Consider the following 10,377-nt stretch of genomic DNA (forward strand, 5'->3'; position numbering starts at 1 on the left):
GGCTCTCAGGTATAGGATGAGTGGTCAGAAAAGCGGGGTCACCAGGTGCCGGGCGCTGACGCCTGGCGACATTCTTATCCACAGGGGCCCCTGTGGCTGGCCGCGACCAAGTGCCCAACAAGACATCAGTGAGGGCGTTGTTAAATGGTAGCAGGGGCTCTGACGAAGTGGACGCCGTCTGGAGCACTTCAGTGAGGAGATAAGTTTTGAGGGCCACCGTAGGGAGATCAAGGTTGAGGATCTCAGCTGACCGACAGAGCACCATCGTGTAGGAGGCGCCCTCCTCCATGGCAGGTGGGGGAGAGGCAAACCCCGGGTCAGAGGAGATGTCGAAGTCGCCGGCATCCTCCAAGTCGTCTGCCCAGTCCTGCTCGGAGTCACACTGACGGCAAGAGGGTCCTTGGACCCCTCCCAGTCGTCCTCCACCTCCGCCGCATGGGGTACAGACTGCGGCAGCAGAGCAGGAGCCAGAGAAGGAACAAACGGCATCGGGAACGGTGCCGAGAACGGCACCGGCAGGGGCTGAGCCGGCACTGTGTCCCAATGCGGATCCCAGGTAGGAACAAAATGGTCCTGGAACCTGGGCAAGGACGGGACAAATGGCACCCACTGCGGCACCAGAGGCGTAGCCGAGGGTGGCGCTTGGGCAGGAGCCGGCAGCGCTGGACCTTGTGGCACCGTGGCCGGAGCCAACTGTGCAGGATCCTGTGGCACCAAAGCTGGATCCGCCGGCGGCGCCGGCAGCCCAACAGGATCCGGACACGGGACCGCGGGGCCCGAGGGCATGCCGGCGGGCACCCGAGGCCTAAAGAGGCGGTCCATGGCAACAAGAAATTCTTGCACCTGTGCGGGAGTCGCCGACAAACCCGGGTATGGTGGGTAGGCCAGGGGACTCCCGGGCTCCGAGGGAGCCGCAGGGGCAGAGCCCCTGTCCCCCTCGTCTGCATCCGGGAACCGACGGAGGGGGGACGTCGGAGACCGTGGAGAGCGAACATGCATCTTCGCCTTCTTTTTGTGTCATCTCTTACCCGACTCCGAGGCTGAAGACTTGGAGCCCGATGAGCGAGCGTTCCCTGGAACGGCCCCTGGACCGGGAACGGAGCTGGGATGAGTGCCGGACCTCCAGCAGCTTCTGGTGCGGCTCCCTCAAGGTCTTCGGAGCCATGGCCCGACAGTCCTGATAGGACCGGGAGTCGTTGTCGGTCTCCAGGCAGTAGAGACAGACATCGTGGGGGTCCACCACCAACATATTGCGACGGCAGGCCCCACAAGACTTAAATCCAGGCATCCCTATGTGCACCAAGGAAACCAAAATTGTACAGGAGACAAAAGTCTCAAAAAGGGTAGACTAAGGTACGTGCTCTAACCAGATCTGCGCTTTCTGGCGCGGAAAAAGAAAGAACTGACATCAGCGCTTGGGTGGCGTCTAAGTAGTCTCCGTGACGTCATCTCGGCGCTTACGACGCCACCAACAGATGCGGAGCCGCACGATGCCACCTACTGATGCGCAGGGGTACTGCTAGCAAGACTTTCCAGATCCAGTCTGACGCCTGGGGATATTCTAAGGTAAGGAATCTATCACTAACGTGTCTCTTTCAGATACATCCACCATTTGGTATAGAAATTCCGTATAGACATTTCCCAGTTTATGAAACGGACCATATCATCACCGCTTATTTGTTTGTAGACATTATTTGCAGATTGACCCTGAACACAGCGAGGGTGATGACGGCCTACTTTTGACCCGTCACTTTCATAGATTATTTGTACCTCAGTAAAATAGTGGGGGTTACAGTCGCCATATTAGAATGTTCACCAATGTACGGCTGGAGGCAAGCCACAGTAGTACATGTGAGAGATTCATGACTAGTTAAAAAATTAACAAATAACCGATAGCTTAGAGGATGATTCCTCAAATATGCACATATAGTGGTGAACACATAAATTTGGTATACAGTCAAATTCTATCACGAAGTGGGCATATTTAGAATGTGGTTATGTTCATATACTATTATGTTACTAATTTTCCATACATGTTCTCTCAGATTCATTAACAGGAACACAATATTAAACCACATTCTATTTGCATTGAATTCTAAAACCCATAAGACATATTCATTCATAGTGTACATTTCACAAGAAGTGATACATTTCATTATTGATGTTCAGGCTCATGGAGATTGTCCTAAGGCGACATATCCAGCTTGCTTCTGCCTGTCTCAGTGCTTTTACCCTGTCACCACCCCTTTCTGGGACCTTCACATGATCGATTGCATGAAACCAGATATTTGACTCTTCTGGATGCATTTAGTGTATATGGATGGAAACTGGGTATCTATTGTCTTTATTTTTCACTGCCATTACGTGCTCCTGTATTCGAGGTTTAAGGTTACGAATACTGCTACCTATGTGGATTTTATTGCAGGAGTACCTGATGACATATACAGTGTACGTTGTATTACAGTTTATAAAAGTGTTAACCTTATATTCTCTTTCTGTGTTGTACTTGAACTCCGTTTTTTTATGCAGTCCAAATTGGCAAACATTACATGAGCCACACATGAAAAACCCAACTGGTTTGTTCGGTAGCCACGGAATCGTGCCCTCTTTCTGATCTTTTACATAGCTAGGGCAGAGTATATTTTTCAATGTTTTACCCCTCTTGTATACCACCTTAGGTTTATCAGAAATTTACCAACAGGTAACTGTACTGATGTCAGTTAAGTGCCTATTTTTTCGTAGGATGTTATAGATATGATGACTGAGGTCACAGAATGGCATTCTGAGCGAGAAATTTTTAGATACTAAACCTACACCTAGACTGGAGGCCTTCTTGGATTTGATTGAGTCCCCAAGTGATAGATCATTATACCTCAAGCTTAGATATGGTACTCTACCATTATACGAGTTCCAGACAGGGTGGAGTGGCAAGCAGGGAGTTGCAAAGGGCTGCCCGGGCTATGCCTCCCCTACGGAATCAATTGCCCATTTTTTGTTTGCTTGTCGGGCATACAGTCGGGTTCGATCTAGATGGCTGAAACCCATCTGTTCAAATCTGGGCTGCAGGTCAGCCAGAGTGGCCCTGCGTATCATTACCTATGAGATAACAGTCCCTAGTGTCATCTGTGGGACTGCCAAGTTCTTGGGGGGGGCATGGAGGATTAGACAGAGGCTACTTAAGAAGTGCCAGCCTTTGTGTCAAGCCTAAATGTTGCTTGATCCAGCCCAGCCCACAGCATTACTTGAACTGGCCCTTTGCTGCTATACTGGTCTTCTATTTTTCATTGTAAAGACTGCTGTTTACTTCTCTCCTTGGGGCTCATGAATCACGCTGTCATTGATACTGTTATAACTTTTTCTGTTTTTATTCATTTTAATCACTGATTTTAAATGTTTTATACTTTTATGATATTTTATATATCGAATAAAGTTTTTTGACTGACTGACTGACTGACTGATATGATGACTGTAGGCATTGTATTGGGTTATAAAAACCACATTCTCATTTTCCATTTTCTTATCATTTTTAGGTTTGTGAACTAACATGCTCTGCCTATTCACTTTCCTAATTCTTGTCTCTGCCTGCTGAAGACATTTGTTTGAGTAGCCTCTGCTATGGAAGTTATTTTTTATACTTTCTAGATTTTCAATGAAAGAATGTTCCTGGCTACAATTTCGTCTGGCGCAAACCATCTCGCCATACGGTATTGTACTAGAGTGTGCACTTTCAGCGTGAAGTACGCTGTTGCATGAGGTATGATTTTTAAAAATGTCACTATGAATCTTATTGTCACAGACATAAAGTTTGAGGTCCAAGAAATCAATGCTTTCTCTTGAATGTTTCATGGTTATTTTAACATTGAACCTATTTTTGTAAAGATAACATTGATAGGCCAATATGTCTTCCTCTCCCCCATTCCAGATGAGTATAACATCATCTATGTATCTTGCATAGAATATAATGTTGTTGCTCAATCTCTTTGAACCAGGTCCCCAGGTATGCTCTGTCTCATAAAACCCATAAAAAGGTTTGCATAAGACAGAGCAAACCTTGATCCCATGGTCGTGCCTTGTTTTTGTAGGAACCAAGTCCCGTTATGTAGAAAGACATTCATCGTAAGGGTCATACGTGCCATATCCAGAAGCCTCATAGTATGTTCCAAATGTTTTGCATTCCTTTTATAAAGGAAATGCTTCAGAGCTTCCAAACCCTGTTCTGTGTGGATGCACGTATATAAACTTTCCGCATCCATTGTGACGAACATAAGATCTTTGCAGTCCCATTCAAAGTCCTCAAGTTTTCAAAGCACACCCTGCTGTCTTTGAGATATGTGGGCAGATTTCTAACCAAAGGCTGTAAGAAACCATCGACATACTCTGATAAATGTTCAGTTGGACCCCCATTGCCGGAGATGATAGGCCTCCCTGGCGGGAAACCCCCCTTTATGTATTTTGGGGAGTATTTATATACAAGGATGCCTACTGTAATGAGCCTGCAAATAATGATATTCATGATCTGAAATAAGACCTGACTCATGCCATTCCTGTAGTCGGGCATTGATGATTCTTTGTATGTTAGGGATGGGTTGTTCTTTTAGTTGCTCATAGCAGTTGTTATCCTTTAGTTGTCTTTCTATCTCCCCAAACAATCTTTAAGGTCCATGAGGACTATAGTGCCCCCCTTGTCTACTTCACATATTACTAACTGGGGATCCACTTGTAGAGTTTTTAGAAGGGCCATATCCTCTTTGTAGAGATTTTACTGGTGATTACAGTGGGAGTTGTTTCCATGTTTGTCCTCAAGTTGACACATCTGTTGTGTGACCTTGTCTGAAAAATTGCTCTAAATGTGCGTCATGAAACCCTGGTGGCACAAACCTAGATTTGTTTCGTAGGCCACTGTCTACAATTGTGCCCTCACAGATGTCCAGCAAGCCAGCCATCTGCACAATGTCTACATCAAGATCATTTTCATCCAAAGTTGCTAACAGACAAATACCATGTAATTCAGCAATTGTCAAACTAGAAACATTCTCTTCGCTTCTAAAAACACTAATAGGAATAGACTGACATTCAGAAAAATATTTTCTTAATCATAGCTTTCTCATAAATTTGTAAACATCAATGTGTACATCCACAAAGTTACAGTATTTTGTTATGCAAAAATTCAAACCTTTTTGTAAGACATGCATTTCTTTATCACTCAAAGATTTAGAGGATAAGTTGATAATGCTTAATTCTTTGGAACTCAAACATTCATCGTCCCCTTCATGATTTGTTTTCTACTCAGTGCAACCTATTTCCATATCTGAGTCAATTTGCTTTGCTCCCTTGTCTGAAACCCTGTTCTTTTCTTTTTTTTTTAATTTGTCCTCATCTTACCAATAAGCATTAACAGAGGAGGCCGTCATACCGTTCTATGCACCCTGCGGCCACTTTCTTCGCTTAGGTCTAACCAGACCAGCCCCATTGATGTAGGCTTGGTGTGATCATAGGATGAAGGGGGGGATACCAGGTACAGGTGATATCAATCTCAAGTTCAGGCCCCAAGACAGTAGGGGCTGCCAGATGTTCATCTCACTTTCCCTGCCTCCTCCCTGGTCCAAACGGGCCATAACGAACGCAGCCTTAAGCCAGTCCTCGCACCTAAGAGGGCCCAGATCTTTCCACTTCATGCATATCTCACGCCGGGATAGTAGTATCAGGTTTAACAGCAGTCCCCTCTGTAGCTGCGATAATTATTCCCAGGTATTCCATCTCCTCCAAAAATTACCAGAGAGATATTCATCCTGATGTTAAAGTTAAAAATATCACGAAGGGCTTCTCCCACTTAACTCCAATATCCTCTAAGAACAGGGCACTCAAAAAAGATGTGTATATCATTGGCACTCGGGGCATTGCACCTTGGACATTTGGGGGAGGATGTGGGGGAAAACTTGCCAATTTTAGCAGGTGTATAGTAAAGTCTGTTAACCACATAGAAGTGATTCTTTTTTAAGCTGGCCGGTTTAACATATTTATACAGAAGTTTCAAAGAGGGTTCATAAAGGTCTACTGCGATCAAATCAAGGGAAGACTGGTTCCAAACTGCATGTTGTGGAGGCAGTTCTACATCATCGGCATCCATGAGTTTCCCATACCAGAGGGACACTTCTTTCTTTTTACGATTGGGAGTCTGCAGGAGATGCTCTATTTCCCAGTCACCACTTATATCCCCTTTTTCCGCGTTAAACCAGGAGGTCAGCTGCAAGTATTTAAACCTGGAGAAATCACTTCCAACCCTGGTCCTCAATACCTCCCAAGGATGAACCCCCTCCTCTGAAATCAGGTCTGACCAAATTGTAATACATGCCCTTTTTTATTGGGACTGCAAGGATATCCTTCAGGCAGATCGGAGTTCCCGGTGAATCCCAAATAGGGGAGAAATCTGAGTAATACCCAATCCCCAATATGCGTCTCACCTTGACCCAAATATCCAAAGCGGCCCTAAGTACCTTCAAGCCCACTCGCTTGAAGAACCTTGGCGTCCCGAACCTATACAAAAAGCTCTCCTCCCCACAGCCGCCCTCTGTCATGATCACTTCACAAAGTTAATTTTTTAATTCTCTTATTTCATTCGACATCCTCGCAGAGACAGATGACGGAAATTGGATCCCCAACCTATAGGGACATCATTATTTAGAATAAAACATCTCTTGAAGTACACAAGGTATGTCTATCTTGATAAAATACATCCATTACAACTACCTTTGGTATAGGATTCCGTTTCTAATGATTTATCATTTATCTATGCTCTGGCCATATAGGAGGGTGCTCTGGGAGGGAGTGACTGATCTTGACCATTATCTCGATGAATATAAAGAAAGACTCATGACACTATACTGGGAAAAATTTAAATCTGTAGCTCTAGGGTATTATGCTTTCCTTTGATGTATATATATTTTTCTCATTACTTCTCTGTGATATTTCCACAACATGGCGTGTCACCAATGGAATTATAAAGCGTTTCTTTGTTATGAATGCGTGCCCCATTCTCTCTTCCACCAATACTGAAATCATGACAGAATAAATATCCATGAATATGTCACTTAGAAAAAAGATCCTCATGGTGTTTATTAAATCCCATGTCACTTAGAAGTGTGTGTTTTTCAGCAGGTCGTAAATTAATAGCATGTATTGTTCAAATTGCTTTGAGGTATTCTTATAGCACAAGAATTCACAAACTGTATATATTTGTCTATATTAATCCGAACACGTATAAGCTAACATTATATTTTTTGGTTCAAATCAAAACGTTGCGTTAGAGTATCTATGACAAAAAATTGTATATGAAAAAATTATTTTTTATGTAAAATTGTTTTTAACTGTATATATGATGGTAAATATCACTGTAAATATAATACATATCATGTATACTTATTTGTAGCCCTGAAGAAGTCCTTAGGGACGAAACGCATTGGCTACGTTCGTTTTTTAAGAAGATTATGAATAAAGAACATTGATACAAGACCTGCTGAATGGATATGAAATTTTGTTATATTTAATATTAGACCTGTTTGACATTGAGTGGAGTGCTGGATCATATAGTACGGATCAATGTTTGTGTTGTTGATATTGTGTATATCCATGTTTTTGATGAGTTTAATTTTATTTTAATGTTATTGATATTTTTGTGTTCTTCATATTTGTTGTATCTATTTTTGTCATCGAAATTTTTTTAGTCAATATTTTTTATCAATGTTAGTGTCATTTCTGTTTTGTGTATTGTGTGTTGATAATGTTATATACGATAGTATTGTCTCAATATTTTTGTAGTTCGATGTTATTGGAATTGATGTTGTATCAGTGATCTGCTCTAAATATTACAAAAAATTGCAGACGTGCAGTTACTATTAAACTATTACAAAATGGCCTCCCAGCAACGGGTGGAGATGTTACCTTCATGGTTGAGGCACACAAAGCATGCATGACAGAGGTATTCTACTCTTGGGTTAAATTCCCGCCTGCAGAAGCACGCACACGGTTGTTTCACACTTATATTGAAGATTAACCACCTGAATAGTATTTCCCATAAGTAAACATAGAAGTCCCATTGACTCACCAAGAGCACATTCATTGGTTTAAAGGCGCCCTAGCCCGTATCACAAAAACATGAGATTCGGTCTGCTCAGCACTGAAGGAGTGACCTGGCTGGTCTTAGCTTCATATACACCACATCCAGACATTGCTACTTTACCAGCAGCAGGAACAGGTACACTTAGGTACACTTTATCTTGATTTAGGAAAAATTTACAGAAATCTTACACAATACATAATGGGAACTTTGACATTTCAACCTGCCCGGGCTGCTCAGGCTGCACAACCTCAATTGACTACTACAAATATAAGCCGACAAACGCAGAATGCTGTTATGAGAAAGAATCCCACCAGCCGGGAGCAAATCCTGTTCTGGATAGCGTGGAAAACAGCTGAGCTTGAAGCAGTTTTTCCCCATACAGGCCCGCAGGAAAAACACAGAATACTAACAATTTGCTTGCCAATGCGGATGCTCCCCAGATAGAAGATTGTGTCACATAGGGTACAGTCTTCACTGCAGTTTACACCGGAACTCATGGTACCCCTTCAATAGCAGTTCTACCAGATGAACTAAAACAAATACAGAATGAGTACGGGGCAGAACCTGCCCGGAACCTGTGGATGAAACTAATGGGCAATCATACCCGAGTTTCTGCAGTTATGTACATAAAAGGGAAGGCAGCTACAGTGGCCATACACCAACACCTGAGGGACTTTACACCTGCACAACAGGAGAGGGAGTTGCCGAAGATTATCGAAGAAACAGATGATTTGGGAGCCAGACCTGGAAAACCAATAGTTAAGAGCAATTCTGAAAAAGATATCTTTAAGCAAGCATCTGATTTTTCCAAGAAGAAATGGGAAAATAAACAAAAAAATAAACAAAACAAAACACAATCACAGGGTGGGTCTCCTGAACAGGAACACACCGAGACAAATACAAATTTGAGAAACTGTGATAATATTAGGAAGCCTGACAGGTATCAGGATACTGATACACGTTCCTCTCGTTCGTTTCAGGAAACATCCGATCAGAAAGAGACAGATGGTCAGAGCACAGATCGGAAGAGCGTGTCAAGCCGAGAAGGGAGACACATCACACTTCAGACTACATAATTAAACAGGAAGACAAACAAAACACAACTAAACCTCAATTTAAAAAGAAAAAGGTAGCCAAGATCAACATTTGAAATGCCTAGGCTACTGAGGACCCTGCTTCTGAACGGGTAATGGTCAGTGTCGATGCTAGACACCACGGCAGAAGTCACAATGGCTCCTGGAAACCTGATGGATTATCTGGCGGCAGTAGTGCTGAGTGAGCATATCACGGTGGAAACACTAGATACAAGTGTAAGTGTCCCACATCACTTATACAATATAACACTCCAAATGAGGGTATACATACCCAGGCAAGTTAAGGGTATATTTTGGGAGAACCTGACATATGGTTACAACTTTCTTTTGGCAGGAAAAGATTGGCAACCTCTGCTCGTAATGGAGTGCCCAATGGGGGGAAGATGTACGTTTACCTGCCTTTTCTGACCTCGTACCAGAATCAGATAAAAATTGATACGCGCAGGAGTGGGTGTTAGCACTAGCTCCTGCACTTTCCCGCAATCATGTTGGGTAGGATGATGAGTCACCTAATCAAGAAATCCCATTAAAATCCATTTTGCAACCACAGAGACAATACCCAATAAAATATGAATCAAAGATACAAGTCAGGGAGATCCTAGATCAACTTCAGTACCAGGGTGTGATAGAGAATTGCACCTCATCCATGAATAATCCCTTGTTTCTCGTAATAAAACCCAATAATTCATATCATCTAGTCATAGACTACAAACATTTAAACGCTTTTTTGAAGTAAAACATGCAAATAGTGGCGTACTAATGAATAACATTGTGTGGAAAAAATACAAAAGAACACTAGATATCTCAAATATAGCACCTGGGAGCAGATGTTTTACAGAATTCTCAGTGCCCAGTTCTCAACGCCAATTTTGTCGATTATCACAGGGGTATAAGAACAGCCCTGGGCTGTTTTTAGCCAGGGTAACAGAGTTACTTCAAAATTGTGATGAGGAGGCATTGTCCTATTTAGATGACATCTATCTGATGGTCGATGAATTAATGAAACACTTGGCTTGAGTGAACTACATAATCCTTGGGTTCACTCACCTGGGTTACAAATTCAATTTCAGAAAATCAAAAATGGCCCACCTCAGTGTCCCAATTATAGGATAGGAGTTGTCAAGTGAAGGCAAAAGCCTGGCAACACATTTTTTAGAAAAATGTGCA

Source organism: Triturus cristatus, chromosome 7, assembly GCF_964204655.1.
Source record: "Triturus cristatus chromosome 7, aTriCri1.1, whole genome shotgun sequence".
NCBI lineage: Eukaryota > Metazoa > Chordata > Amphibia > Caudata > Salamandridae > Triturus > Triturus cristatus.